At 37.3% G+C, this 13,853-nt stretch overlaps 1 protein-coding gene across 8 annotated transcripts in view; it reads left to right on the top strand.

The window, feature by feature from the left end:
• Nucleotides 1-13,853, top strand: part of MPPED2 (metallophosphoesterase domain containing 2) — a 202,159-nt gene that overhangs the window by 98,109 nt on the left and 90,197 nt on the right. The gene's annotated exons all lie outside the window — the stretch shown is intronic.

Below are 13,853 nucleotides of genomic sequence, written 5' to 3'. Positions count from 1 at the left end.
CTTTTATTCAGGAGGGTTCAGAAAGGTATTGGCACAGAAAAAGGTCTTGTGTGTGTGTGTGTTAAACAAATATGCACTCTGCACTTACATGATTCTGTTTAAAGGCCCAGGGTAACATTTCATTTTTCTTGGCACAGGGCCCATAGACTCTCCCATTATGAAACCTATGGCTGTTCTGCCCTAGTCTAGAGTTACAGAGCTCTGTTTACATTTTTGCCTGTTTCAGAATGCAGCTGACTGCTCTTAAAGCCCGGATCAGATTCACTTCTGGTTTAACAACTGCCCTGTTTATTTGAAAAAGGAGAAAGCAAAACCAATCACTTTGCTTCCTACCTCGCCATTGATGACCAAATCAGTAAATACCATTTCCAAAGCCAGTTTATGCAGAACTGGTCATGTGGGATCTCACTCGCCCCTTTCTGCCAGCTCTGTCCAATTCAGCCTTCAAAGCCTGCCGGGTGCCTTTATCTGATGTGTTGGTGGTGGTTGTATGGAAGAATGTGGAGGTGCTAAAGAAGTATTTGTCTGCATTCAATTATGCTTCATAGCAACCGTTGGCATAATTTATATTTTTGCCTGCACATTCTGAGAGAGCCATTTGGCAAACAACAATAATAAATTTACATTTGGATGGTGTATTTCACTCAGAGAACTTTCATATGTATTATCTCATTTGGGGCTCACAACAATTCTTTAACCAGGGTATGTATTACTAATAATAATTAACAATAGCCAGCATTTACAGTGTTTATATGTCAACTGCTGTTCATTATTGCCTCCTTTTGACAGAGACCAACATAGAGAGTTTTTGACAGAGAAAGTGACTTGCCCAAAGCTACAGACTTAATTTGAGGGCAAAATAGGACTAGAATCCAGGCTTCCTTTGCGGAGTTTGCTAGACTAAACCAGGATATCCTAGATGTCTGTCTACTCCGTGGCCTGAGCAACTCAGGAAGTAGCTGCTTTTCATCTTAGAAGACCTGGCCGTTTTCATCTAGTTGCAAAAAGGGTGTACAGAAATCCAGGCCAGCACCCTTCAGGGGCTCTCAGGATTAAGTGGTGAGGTGTGCTTCTAGGGGAAAATAGGATCATTGAGGGAAGAGAAAAAACAAGTGACTCAGACACTAGGGTTTAAAAAAAAAAAAATTGGCCAGGTGCAGTGACTTGTGCCTGTAATCCCAACACTTTGGGAGGTTGAGGTTGGAGGATCACTTGAGCTCAGGAGTTTGAGACCAGACAGGGCAACATAGTGAGGCCCCATCTCTACAAAATTAAAAAATTAGCCAGGCGGGGTATGTGCTTGTAGTCCCAGCTACTTGGGAGGTTGAGGCAGGAGGATTGCTGAGTCTGGGAGGTCAATGTTGCAATGAGCCGTGAGCACACCCCTGCACTCAGCCTGGGTGACAGAGGGAAACCCTGTCTCTCACACACACAGATTTATGTCTTAATGTGTTATAAGGCATGAGTCAGCTCCTGCTGTTCCTGCACCACAGAGGCAACTTCCTCCACAACACATATCAGGAGGCAAGTATAGGTTGCATGTGGCTTTTTCCCTCTGAAGAACCATGCAGTGGAGAGAGACAGCAGCCCTGGGCATATGCACCAAGAGGGAAGTGCTGGCAGTGTACTTCGGCTGCAGTCAGACCTGCCATGGGCCCACACTGTGCTCCACAGAAGACCTGGACCTCCACTTTGGGACATGGCTAGCTGGCTGCTGGGTGTTCTTTCATTTTCTCCTATTACACTAATAGGCTCCTTTTAATCCAGAGTTGCTGCTGGTGGATAGAAAGAGAGTATAAAGTGATTACAAGCTCCATCAGAGCAGGGACCTGTACTTTGTCCTCTATGCATACCCTAGGCAAGCTCAGTGCCTGGCACATAGTAGATGCTTGGTCCCTGTCTTCTGAACGAATGAATGAGTGAATCAGGGTGGTGGTGGTAGAGATATGTCTCTGGCTGGTGAACTGAGGATTTACACAGATTAGACACCCAGTGATAAAAGGAAAGAAAGTATTTCCAATACAAGATCAGGCACAGTCATGGACATACAAAACGGAAGACTAGAGACGATAGAGCAAAATGGAACCAAGCAAAGCCCTAAATGATGTCCATGGGCTTTAATAACACGTGTTAACAAGGTACATATACCTAGATTCTTCCTGAACACTCAGAAATCTAGCATCTCTTCAGGTGAGCATGGTTCAATAAAAGTGAGAAATGGGAGTAGGACAAACCTCACATTAAACCTCACAGTACGGCAGTGAGAGTTTTCAAAGAAAGCCTCCACCAGCAATTTTAGGCTCTTTGGTATCATTTCTTCAGCTCAGACACCTTATTCCCGTACTGTGAGCAGCTCTAGAAGTCACTCTTAGATACAGAGACCATCGCTTCAAGGCTGCAGTCAAAGCAGTTGGTGTCAAGTTTGAGATTGGTCGGAAGCTAGACCAGGTGGGCCCTCAGAACGTCCTATGGACATTAAAACCAATTGTCAAATATACAGTATTCCCTTTTCTCAGTGGCTGAATTCTCAGTGATTGAGTTCTTAGCGTCTTGTAGATTCTGTACCATTTATTTTCAGGCTACTTGACAAACACTGATTACTTATTTTATACTCTGAACTGTAAGTGAAGAATGAACTTCTCCAGGTCTTGCCAGACAGTGAGCCCACTAGAGTCCCATTGACAGTCTTAACCTGTATTTATTTGGTTCCAGCCTTAGCTGCTTCTGTCTTCCTGTGATGCATTTCTCCTCTGTGGCTCAGATGTGTTCACAAGTTAGTTTAGGTAACCACACTGGATCCTTTCATCCTTCTCCTAATCTCTGATGAAGGTGAGATGGGTTTTGGAGCACACATATATTTGGAGAGATGAGGTTGCTCCTTCCACTGGGTGCTCCTCTTTTGCCAGCACCACATCTGCAGAGCTGCAGGACATCCTTCCGCCCCTTCTGATGAGCCTGCATGCTGCCAAAGTTGTTTCACAATAGAGCCTTAATAATCAGAGCCATGTTGTGTTATGTGCTTCATACAGGAGAAGCCCCCTGCCTTCTAGGCTGCTTTGTGAGAGCAATGTCAAGGCATGATGTCACCCACCCTCTCAAGGGTTCATCTATAAGCCCATGGGAGGCTTGGTCGGGCTTGTAGAGCCACCATGTGCCTAGGGACATCCCCTCTGATGGCGAAGGCTTTGTTGAAACTGTTCTCTTCTCCAAAAAAATTATTGCTAATTCTCTCTTCCCTTAAACAAGCTGTTCCTTAGGCTACAAAACTTCTGGCAGGGCCTCCCCAGCAGGAAGGCATGTGCTCCCCACATTGGGCATAGCTCAAACATCTACAACTCTGTTTTACTTACAGAAGGAGGGAGGCAGTGGTATAGAGCTCCGCGGGGTTTGGCCTTAGAAACAGGCTGTTCCCAATAAGCTTGGCTCTCACTTTGATTATTTAGAACTTATTTACCTTGTTACACATGTTATGTGTAACATGTGTAAATGTTACACATGTTATGTGTAACATGTGTAAATGTTACACATGTTATTTACCTTGTTACACATGTTATGCAATCTCTCTGAACCAGTTTCATCTGTCAAATGTGTATATAAGTAATAATAATAACTACTATTTATTGAGCATCATTCACATACAGGTACCAGACGTAAAATTGTTTTAAAGCCTCAAAGCAACCCTATAAAGGAGATAAATATTACCCTCATTTGGGAGATGAGAAAATTAAAGGTTAGAGAAGTTAAATAATTCACTCAAGGACACTTATTTTGCAAAGAACTGTAAATCAGTCCCAAATCGGTTCTTCACTACTTCTGTATATTTTTCATGGGATTAAAATAAGATCATGTATGTTAAGTTCCTGGCACTCAGTGAATGCTCAATTAATATTATTTTTTTCCCCGAAAGGTAACACTTGTTAGTTTTGTAATAGCTATTATTTTTTGGTTTTGTTTTGTTTGCTTCGTTTCTATGGTGGTATTACCATGGTAGAAGAGAAGAAGCAAAAAAGAGTAGAAATGAGATAAATAGGAAACTTAGTCTAGGAAAATGCTTACCCCTGTTTGTGTATTGGTGGGGGAAGGGGGATAAAGGAAGAGAGAAACTGTTTAAAGTGAATATTGTACAGTTTCTTTGCATGGCAGGTTGCTTATGATCTGGATACGTAGAAACCATTTAAGAAAGGAACCCCATATTCCACTGCATTTGGTCAAAAGGCATGGAAGAGTGGATAGACGTCTGTTAAATGAAGACATATGGGCATTTTGAAGGTCACTTATATGGAGTATCATTTTCAGTGTATGAGTAATGTTGGCAGTGTGTTTCCACCCAGGAAAAATAAAAGTAATCTTGGATGGTGACTATAAATTAAATGTGGACTGTTCCATGAGGGCTGCTCCAACACCAAGTGAGTGTCAAACTTTGAAGTTTCTGGGTTTAGCAGAATGCATATGCATTCTGCAAAGAGCTGCAAAGGTGAACTACAAATCTGCATTAATTCAGGAGAGGATATGGGAAGACTGTTTTGCTTAAATATAAAAGATCAGCTTGGTTAAAGTGTAAATATAGTTACTATAACTAATAATGTCCAAGTATAAAATTTGTAGCAAGAAAAGAAATAAACAGGCAATGAGAAGTACCTGGTATAGAAGGGCATACTAGAAGAAGTGGTTAAGACCTAGCTTAAATAATAGTCTTCCTAGGATGAAATTTCCTAAGACAGCATCTGAAGGTGCCAGTGATATTTAATGATTAATTTAGATATTTTCAGGCCCAATGTCTTGGTGTGGTGGGTTTACAGGATGGATCACATTAAATAAAAAATGGTGCTAAAATTTCATATGAATCAACAGTAAATCAACATTGAAGACTAAGTGAAACCAATGCTATATTTGTAAAGGAAAGAAAAAGAAGAGCAGAGTCAACATATTGATTTTTCATTCTTTCCTAAACTTGGTTATGAACTTCTTTTATACATTATGTACAAAATGATTGCATATAGAACTACGTGCCTCTGATGGCTGCCTGGTTTAATAAACTGTGATTATTGTTTTTCTCTCTACATTTCAAGCTACCATATGTACTGAATTTCTGGGATATATCAATCTCAAAGCTAAACCTAATAGGATATACTGACTTTCCATGCCACACAAGGCTTCATGAGCCATGGGAAGTAGCTTTGGAGCACCATGGTTCTAGAAAGAGGATTGTCAAAGACAGACACTCAGGAAAAAAAAATGTTTTATTGTCTTAATGATTTAAAAGTTCAACTCTTAAATCACTAGCCGTAATTCAGGCCTCTTATTGAGTCAGTCATCAGTAGAAAAACCTTTCTTGCTTTGATCTTTGAAGAACAAAATAAAAGATGCTAGACTAAAACCTAATCAGAAATTATTGATGGCAAAACTAACTAGTTGGAATAGGCTGTTGGCAGAAGTCTCTCTCCCACTTTTCTTCTTTTCCTTTGGTGCTATGATTTAAGGCGGAAAATTATGGAAGACAAGTTTGTTTTAAAAACTCATAGGGTTCATTTGTGGGTTTTGCATTTGTATATATATATTTTTAAATAATAATAAGAAAGCACTTGAGAATGAGGATTTTAGCCTATGCTGATGCTACTGCTTCTGTTGCTAAACCTTACTTAATGCTTCCTGTTTTTCAGAAGAAATAGCCAAGACTAGTTCCTTTTCTTATCCACATTCAGCCATTTCCCTTAAAGAGATAAGTTCTGAAAAAAGTACTTACCTGTTGGGCAGTAGAATAAGTAGAAAAATGGAAAACCCAAATGTGTGTGTACGATGCTGGGTCTGACCTTTATGCTTTTAAATAATTCTTACTGGAGGCAAATTCTGTGTGGTTGCCGGCTTGCATAGCAGCTTCAGAGGCAGGCCCATGAAAGACGAGCGAATTTTCAGGGTATTGAGTGCCTTGCTACATTCACACTGTATGTGCCGTTCAAGATTACTATTGAAGGGAAAATCAGAAGGTATTGGTTTTTAAGGAGGGTATTGGTATTTAAGGCTATTTGCTGTAGGAATTACCTTCTACAGAGTTTGAACTCTGTTCTGAAAAGTCTGAGAGAAATAGAAACAGTTAATAGGAAATTTTGAAGTTTGGCTAGCCTGTAAACCACAGGCTTAACAGTGCTCTAAAGTCAGTTCTGAGACTTTGTAACTCTTGATATATAATTATGAATGCATTTTTGCTTTGTTGATTGTTGCAATAAACAGAATCAGTGGATTATTGGTTAAGCAGAATACAAAAATGCCAGAGAAAATTCATTCTCTTTGTCTCACTCTGAAAATATTGCATCAAATAATCTGAACGAGACCAAAAAAGCTTTTTGTCTGAGTTTCTACAAGTAATAGTAGAAAAAACAATGAAAGGGAAATAGTTAAATATAGAAAATCATCAAAAATAGAAATCGTGCAAAAAGTAGACATCTCGATTCTTAAAAATTATGTTTCCCAAGCTGTGCAAACTTTCCTCAGTTAACCACATACTCACATGGATGAAGATTTCACAATTCCAGTAAAAGCATTCTTACATTCACCTTGAATGGTTTTGTCCCTTGAAGAACTAGCATCAGTCATCAGACAGCAATGGTATGTTTTTCTTCTTATATTTAGCAGTAAGCATTTTAAAAGCCATATCCTCACCAAAAATGTACAGATGGATCATTGCATTATAAAAACATATACTAATATAGTCAGAAAACAAAAACTGAAAGATAATACACCACAAGTTATAACAGTGATTTTCTCTTATGAATGTTCTTTTTTTCTTTCTCTCATTCTGCTTTTCCTGGGATTTTGTACATTCTTACAGTGGGTAAGTTTTATTTTTACAGTCAGGAAGAAAGGCCACATTCTGTAGCCGTAAAATGTGTGTCTATGAGTAATTGGAAATTAACCCTGTCCTTCAAACTTGGTGCCGTCATCACGTATATGATCCGGGTGTGTGTGTGGGTTGGCACATATGTACATATTTCACAGATTATCCCATTCAAAGATGGGAAGGTGGAAGTGTCTGTCCTCAACAAGTACAGACTTGTGGTTTGCCTGGCTGAAACGCAAGGAAACCCCCAAAAGCACCAGAGCCCTGCATTTATTCAGCTGAAAAAATGTGTTTTCTTTTTTAACTCAGAGTCTCCTAAGATAGAAGAACTTAGATGGCTCATCCAGTACTGGGTTGAATGATAAAACCCAGACCTTTTTGGTGCTGCGTTTTGATTCATCCCTGAATGTGACACCCTGGTACTTGGGTTCCTGGGTCTGGCTTTACAGGATGTGACTTCAGTCAAGGAAAGCCTGGTGCCTACCTTTGCTTATTTGTATTCTAGTGCTGTAAGCTCCCCTCCTCTCATGTGTCTTTGTTCTATTAATCTGCAAAACAGGGCTCGACTTGTGATTAGTCCTTGGAGCTTGTTTCTATTAATCAGTCTGCAAAACAGGTCGACTTGGATGCTTTTGTTCAAGAGCTTAATGCGTTCTCCTTGTCAGGCTGTGGTTCAGGCTGCTCGGTTTGCTTTAAACGGGACCAGGTGGTGAAATTTGGTTTTTATACGCTGATTGCACTGTCAAGAAGGAAAATACTGTTTGAAAAGACAACAGGAAAATGCTAATGTGGAATTGTAGAGTGATGTTTTAGGAGGAGGAAAAGTTTATGGAAAATATAACTTGTGTAACCTGGCTGTGGTGTATAATAAACTGCACGGTGCAGTTGACTGGAACAGAAAATAAGGCATTATTATATTATAGTCTAGAAGCATGGTGTCAAGGAAAGGTCGCCTATTAATAAAATTTTATGTGGATTTGAAATGTAATTCTTTTGATTCTTAAAGTGGGAATATCATTCTTTTAGCTACAGTATTAGCTACTATAAGAAGACCCAATACAATTTTGTGCATTTCCTCACTTTTTCCTTTCCACCCTCCCTTGTGCCAAATGACCTTGCCACAGATTAAAATTATTCTACCTGTTATGTAGGGAAAACTCTGTATCTCAATTTTCTTATCTTCATTATCAAGGGACAAAAACTGACCTACCTGTGGAGATAGAGTGTGGGCTAACTGAGTGATGGTTATAAATTGCTTTGTAAAATGCTCATTATCACCATTTAAAAAATTCTCCTAACTCTAATGTGCAAAGGATAGCCTCACTGGAAAGGAATTGAAATGCGTAACTTTTTTCTAGTGATAGCGACACTCTAGGAAGAACACAGTTTTTATTGGAAGTTGTCTTTTACATCTCTAAAAATTTCAAGTAAATTTAGCATTCATTACTTGTGAAATAGCTGCCCCCTCCAAAAAATCTGTTGAAGTATATGCAAGGAGCAGAGTCTCAAAACTCCAAATTAAATTTGTCATCAGTGATAAATTTAGTCCTGTGAGATAGTTTAATAAGTGCTTCAGCTTGATTTATTGGCTTTGTTAGTTAACAAGAGTGTATTATGTCTTGTACAGAACTTAGCAGAGCAATTTCTGACTAGACCTTCCTTGATTAAAATAAAAAACTGAAAGTCTCATTTTAGTCACGGCGATGGTAATTATTTTAACATGAAATTGGAAGGTAAGCACACTGCAGTCCTGTCATTAATATTTAAAAAAAAGAAAGAAAAGAAAATGTCAGAATGTGAAGGGAAAGGCATTTAAAAGGTTCTAGTTCTTTATGTTTGTACGTACTTTATTTCTTTTGTGTGTATGCAGAGCGTCTAGGCTGTTTCACTGGTTGGGGCTGAAGATGCAGCCCTTGCATATATAATCACTAATGAGTGTCAGGATTCAGCTGCTAATTTGAAAGGCTTTGTGGCTCTTTCACCCCAAACACTAGAAGCTTCATTAGGCGCTGTTTTGTCCAGCCTGACCTTTGCTGATCTCTAGATCACAGCTAAATACCAACATTACACCAACACCCTCCCAGTTGAAACAGTCCAGACATGATTCCTTTGGTGCATATCTTATCAGAATCTGCTACTGACATAAACTTGGGTGTCCCTGTAGCTTGCCACATAATTAGGATTACCTTCCCCCAAAGAGGCCCTATTTACTTACAATTGTGTTCAGTTGATTGGAGATTTGAATTTGAGAGCAATTAGCAAATTTCTCAGTCTCTCTCTCTTTTTTTTATTTTCTAAAAAAGGCACTTTTATAAGGCATAGCTTTTAAAATATGTTTTTATGGCTGTTTCAGTGTAAGCAACAGACAGCTACTAATAAGGTATTTCTCTCTTTGACTTAGGAAAAATACATAAAATTTATTATTAGTGATATCAGATTTTAAAAATGGAAAGAAAATCAAATGGTATTTTTTTTTTCTTTAGAGGTATGTCTTTGGGAGTACACTATCCTCAAAATCAAACCTTGTAGCCAGCAGGTGGAAGAGACTTTTCTGCTTACACTATTTTAAATATCCTGAGCAATGAAACAACAGGCATGATTTATTTGTCAAGCTTTTGGTTGCTGGGGAGGGAAGCCTTACTTTTCAGTGTTATTGTTTGTAGAGTCTCCCCCTACTCTTCTCAATTGCTAGAGATTATTCTGCTTTAGTTTAAAATTTTACTGTATATTTGATATGAAGCAGTAGCTAAGTGGAGATATCTTTTGACATTATATGTAATTATCAACCAGAAAAATGCATCTTTATAAACTTATTTTTCAACAGATCCAGTCATCTACGTCAGGTCTCTGATGATCTTATTTTGAAGTGGTTTGAATTCTCTTTCCTTTTTAGAGTCATAAAATTAGAGATGGGAAAGAGCTCTCTGATTGCATCACTTTTTCCACCCTTTTGGCCAGTGTGATCTCCCTCCCTCCGGCATATTCCCTGGTGTTCCATTCAGCCTAGTTTAGGATAATAAGACCAGGGAGGCTTCTTGTCCAGGCCCTCTGGGAAAATGTCCCACGGCCCTTGACATGTGGATAAGCTTTTAGGCATGCAAGCTGAAGTTTTCTCCTGCTTTGAGACTGCTTCAATATTCTTGAGTTCAATGTCTTTTCTTGTTGTTCCTTTCTTCTAAAGCATCAAGAACTTTTTTCTCTGTCAAACAGCCTGCTCATATTGTGAACAGCAACAAAAAACCCACAACACTACACACAGGCATGGTTTTCCTCCTTCTTCCGTTCAAAACGACAACGTTATTTAAGGTGTTTTGTTGTTATTAACCACGTGTCTAAGACATGCCTAAATTTGAATGGTTCATAAATTTTACCTATAAATGAATCTCATAAATCCTTAGCCATTTCGTAGACCCTGTGACTACAGCGTCTCAGAATCTTGTTGGTTTAGAGCCTTTTCAGGAGTCCAGGAACAAGATGGGGATTCTGACAACATTTGTTTTTAGATGGATAGAAGTAAATTAATCAAAATCCTTTGTTTATGATTCATTGCCATCATTGGTCTATGCCTAGCCTTTGTTATCATCATGTTATTTTTCCATTTATGAGTAATGTAGTGAACATCCATTAACCCACAGAGAGCCTGATTACTAGAACATTGACAATAATTTGTGTTTATCTATGTGCTTTCTCGTTTCTTATCTCCTGCCTTCTTTTTCCAGGTATACATTAATCTGAATTTTGTTTTTTTCATTCTTTTGCTTATTTAGATGCTTCTTATAATACACACATCTAAACAATATATAGTTATTGGTTTCGAACTTAATACAAAAGTTACTGTGGGTTTCTCTTTTAGTTATGGAGGAATAAGCTCCTAACAAACTAAGTCTCCTGCAAATAACTATAAATAACAAATAAAATAACTACCCAAGGGCTTTGGAGGTGCACAGAAGCAAGTAGGTTTTTGGAGGGGAGTTGAAACTTAGAGGAAGCAACTCCAATAAAGTTTTTCATTTCTGTTGGTTTCTGGAGGGTAGCCACAGTTTAGTAAAACGGTGTCATGATATGGCTAAAATTCTGACAGACAGCCCATACTCTTTTGGGCAGGAGAAACCATTTGAAAACGCTCAGAGTAACCAGAGCCACCAGAGAGTGAGGGGGGATCCTAGGGGAAAAAAAGAGAGAGCTAAATAAGAGAAACACCAAATTCTTTGTGTAAATTCTACAAAGTCTCTGGACCCTGAGTCATGCATGTAGGGGCAGATTAAAAGTGTCTAAACTGAGATCCGAGCTACTGTCCACCATAGATATCAACATTTAAACATTCAAGGAAGAAGTAATGAAATCTTACAGAAAATCTTTCTGAAATTTGAAGACGAAATGCTTCCCAACACGTTTTATAGCCAGCATGACATTAATACCAAAACCTAACAAAAATGTGTTACCAAAAAAATTACAGAATAACATGCCTCATGAGCAGAAACTAAAATACTTTCCGGAAGGTTAACAAATCAAATCCAACAACATATAGAAAGGTTAATAGATTATGATCAATGTGGATTTATACCAGGAATACAAGATGGGTGTAAAGTGAAAAAAATCTATCTAATTCACCCTATTAACAGGATAAAAGAGGAAAACTATGTGACCATTTTAATAGATGCAGAAAAAGCATTCAAAAAGACTCAATATTATTCATAATAAAAACTTTCAGCAACCAGGAGTAGAAAGCTTCATCAATTTGATAAAAGACTACAGTCCTACACTTAACATCACAATTGATGGCGAATATTGAATGCTTTCACACTAAGATCAGAAACAAGATAAGGATTCTTGGATTGATACTGCTATTTACCATTGTTATGAAGGTCCTCCATGGTGTAATAAACACACACACACACAAAAAGAAATAAAAGGAGTGAAGATTGGAGACAAAGAAGTAAAATTGTCCATTTTTGCAGATGACAGGGTTGTCATTGTAGAAAATTCTAAGGAATTTACAAAACAACTGCTAGAAGTAATAAGTGAATAAGAATGAGGTTATGGGATGCAGGATTAAGATACAAAAACCAATTGTATGTTTTCATAATTGCAGCATAAAATTTAAAATGAATTTTTTAAAATGTTAATTACAGTAGTACCAAAACCTTAAAATATTTAGGAGCAAATATAACAAAAGATATGTAGAATCTCTTCACTGAAAAACCAAACAACATTGCTGAAAAAATTAAAGAAGACCTAAACAAATGAAGGTATATTATGTTTGCGAACTGCTCAGTTCTCCCTAAATTGATCTGTAGATTCAGCTCAATCTACTGATTGGGTAAAAATCTCAGCAGGCTTTTGGGCTTTGAAAATAAACAAGCTAATTGTAATATTTTTTGAAAATAAAAAAGATTTCGAATATTCAAAGTGAGTATAAAAAAATAAAAGTTGATGGACTGTACTATCTGATTTCAGGCTTACTATGAAGCTTTGATTATTCAAAACAAAGTAATATGAAAGGTGGACACATAGATCAATGTCAAAGAAAAGTAAATCCAGATACAGACCCATATATATACAGCCAAATGAATTTGGCACAGTTTCAAGGCAATTTAATGAGGAAACAGTAGTCTTCGATAAATGGTACCTGGACAGATAAATATCAATATGGAAAACCGTGACCTTTACCTCATACCACATACAAAAATAATTACAAAACAGATCTTACACTTAAATTTTTTAAAAAAATGAAATCTATAAAACTTCTAGAAGAAAACTTAATCTTTGCAACCTTGGAATGGGCAAAATTTCTTAGATTCGGACACAAAAAACATAAACAACATAAACCACTGAAGAAAATAATGACAAAATTTTAAAATTTTCAGTCTTTGAAAGACATCATTACAAAAATCAAAATGCGGTCCATAGTCTTGGGGAACATAGTCTAGGGGAACATATTTTCAACCTATAAATCTAGATATTATGTAAATCTCTATCCAGAATACATAAAGGAGTCTTACAACCCACTAATAAAAAAGACAAACACCCCAATAAAAAATGCTCAGAAGTTTGAATTGACTCTTCATAAAGGGATATATCCAAATGGCCAACAAGTATATGAAAAAATGTTAAAAAATCATTAGTCATGGCTGAAATGCAAATTAAAACCATAGCGAGATACCACTGCACACACAATAGAATGGCTAAAATTTTAAAAGCTAACAATACCAAGAATGACAAATATATGGATCCACAGATAGAGGCAGATATGAATGTAAAATGGAACACCCTCTTTGGAAAACTTTTTGGCAGTTTCTTAAAAAGTCAACCCACATCTACTGTACAACCTAGCCATTCTGCTCCTAGATATGTACTCAAGACAAATAAAAATGTATGTCCACATAAAGACTTGTACACAAATATTCTTAATAGCTTTATTCACAATAACCAACACCAGGAAACAACCTGTACATTGGAATACTACTCAGCAAATAAAAGGAATGAACTATACTAAAACATGGGATAACATGAATGAATTTGAAGATCATTATATTGAATGAAAGACGCCAGACACAAAAGAGTACATTTACTGTGATTCCATTTGTATACAATTTTAGAGAACACAAACTAATTTAAAGTGACAGAAAGATCAATGGTCGCTTGGACTGGGGACAGAGGGAAAGACACAGACTGCAAAGGGTATGAGGAATATACTGGGGGTGAAAAAAATGATTGGTATCTTAATTATGGCCTTGTGTCTTCATTATAGTATGTATATATCTGCAACATTTTATAAAGTTGTACAATTTGAATAGATACAGCTTATCATACATAAATTTTATCCCAATAAAATTTTTTTGAGAAGGATATTCGGCTGAATGTCATCTTCTGGGGCTTATTTCATTAAACATTTATTCGATATGATTTAACAAATATTTGAAGAATGAAAGAAGGAAGGAAGATAGATAAATTTATATCAGTCACTTCTGTAATGGGAGAGAAAAAAGATGAAAATAAATCCAAGTCTTCTTAAACA

The sequence above is a fragment of the Pan troglodytes genome, chromosome 9 (genome assembly GCF_028858775.2).
Source record: "Pan troglodytes isolate AG18354 chromosome 9, NHGRI_mPanTro3-v2.0_pri, whole genome shotgun sequence".
NCBI lineage: Eukaryota > Metazoa > Chordata > Mammalia > Primates > Hominidae > Pan > Pan troglodytes.
The sequence above is the reverse complement of the archived record's forward strand: the minus strand, read 5'-3'. Positions and strand labels throughout refer to the sequence as shown.